This window comes from Trichosurus vulpecula, chromosome 8 (assembly GCF_011100635.1).
Source record: "Trichosurus vulpecula isolate mTriVul1 chromosome 8, mTriVul1.pri, whole genome shotgun sequence".
Lineage (NCBI taxonomy): Eukaryota > Metazoa > Chordata > Mammalia > Diprotodontia > Phalangeridae > Trichosurus > Trichosurus vulpecula.
In genome coordinates, this window is record NC_050580.1 from 25,196,364 (window position 1) to 25,198,522 (window position 2,159).

Below are 2,159 nucleotides of genomic sequence, written 5' to 3' on the forward strand. Positions count from 1 at the left end.
TCCAGGGGCTGGCCCTCTATCCACTGTACCACCTAACTGCCCGCTAGAAACTGGAGAGAGCAGAAAAGACCTCAAGTGAAAGGGGGTTGTGTTGGCAACCAAAAATGGGTTCCTTATAGCACTTAGTCAACAAGTGCCCTTGACTAGTTTGGCTTTTTCCCCTGAACTGAATGCTGTTTGTATGTTGGACTGGAGTAAGCTTGTCGGCCCCTTCACCTTGCTTCCCTTGCTTAAGCTGATGGGAAGAACCTGTGCTTTCCTGGTCAACCCCTTACCTTGCTTAAGCAGATTGAAAGAACCTGTGCTTTCCCCGGTACCTTACACCCCCGCAGAAGCTGGATGGTTAAAAACAGCTTCCGTTGGAGCCAGAGGCTGTCACAGCCACAGCCACAGCCACAGCCGAAGCCGAAGCAGGAGCTGCCAGTGGCAGAAGCTGAACAAGGACTTCAGGCCAGTGGGTAATCTTTTTACCATAGAGGGGGAAGCATGATTTTGCTTTACGCAATCATGCTTCTCTGTAGCCTCCTGGTTACTCTTTCGAGGTGTACTTATTGGGCCTGGAAGCTTTTGATCAATGTATCAAAATGGGGTTGCTGGTTCATGGGTTGGTTACTGTGGAGCCTAAATATATGTTTTGATTCTTCTGCCTTCTACTTTGAGAGTTTCTTATATCCGGCGGTTCCGAACCTTTCAGACATGTATATGATCCTCTTTGAGATTATAAACTCTGCCCTCCTAATACAGGGGTGCATCAGCTGACCCTTGAAGGACCCTATGGATTGGAAGAGGCAGAGAGGAGAAGGGTTGGCATTGGGAACATTGTAGGCCATTGGGAACAGCCAGTACAAGGTCATAGGGGCAGTATATGGAATACCATGTATGAGGAACAGTAAGGGTTTGCTTGGAGTGCCAGTTGCTCCAATAAGATTATACACGTAATAACCTTTGCAGTCTCCAAAGAGCTGTGTAAATGTCAGTTATTACTACAGAATGGATTAAAAAATAAACAAATATTTCTTCCATCATTGCCCCAACAAATAAATTGCCATAAACCAGGTCAATTTAAGCTCCCCTTCAATTAGTCCTTTGTTCTCCTGCTTCCCCTAAGATGTATCAGTCAAAAATCCATTCCTCCCAGCAACAGGACTCCGAGGGCAGGGTGTGTAGACAAGACTTTAAGTTTCAACTCAATTCCATCCCATGACTAACACATCATTTTTCAAGTGCTAATTTATGGGAGTAGATCAAAATGCCGCGTCTAAAAGACTGGTTATTCTATGCTTGAATAACTTCATTGCAGTGGAGATTGTCCCTATACCAGCCAAGTTTGCAATCACTTCAGGCATCTGTTTCATGGGTCATTAAAGGATGAAAACATCCCTTAGTGGACAACCTTCTGGGGACGCGTCTTTGTGTTTTTCACAGGACTGATCTTCAGACAATAAAACACAGCCTGATACTGGAGTTTGTGCTCAAATCTCTCTCCACTAAGGATTTTCAGATGAAGAACCAAAAGTGGCTTCAGAGACCATTTGATCAAACCCCTTTATTTCACAGATGAGGAAACAGGGGTGCAAAGGGGTGATATGACTTGCCTAAAGTCACACAAGAAGGGGCAGAGTCAAGGTTTGAATTCAGGCCCCTGTCTCTTAGAAGACGTTCCTGATTGCTAATCAGTTCAGTGTCCCAGCCTTATGCCCCTGGACCACAGAGAGCCTTTGGCCCTATTTTACCAGGGAACAATGGTCATGCTTCACTGGCCACTTTTTTGAGGTAGAATCAGTCTTGCTCCTTGAGTTTCAGTGATTTGGACCCTTCCTTTCTTGATGTGTGATTTCAAGGAAGGGATTTCATGAAAATAAGCACTGGCATATGAAAATACCCAGACTTGATAGTGAAGTGAATTCCTTACTTATAGCCCATTGGAATCTGCTGGGTCTCCACTCCCCAAAGCTCTCTCACTTTTGTCATTTGTATAATGACTACTTAAGGTTTCCCCTTTGTGTCGAACAGGGAGTTTAGACAGCATTTTGGAGAGGGAGATCCTGGGATCAGAGATGTCAAGCTGAGAGGAAACTTGGGGGGCATCTAGTCTAAGCCTGTCATATTTCTGAGGAAGACAGTGAGGCCAAGAGGTCAATGACCTAAGTGGCAGACAC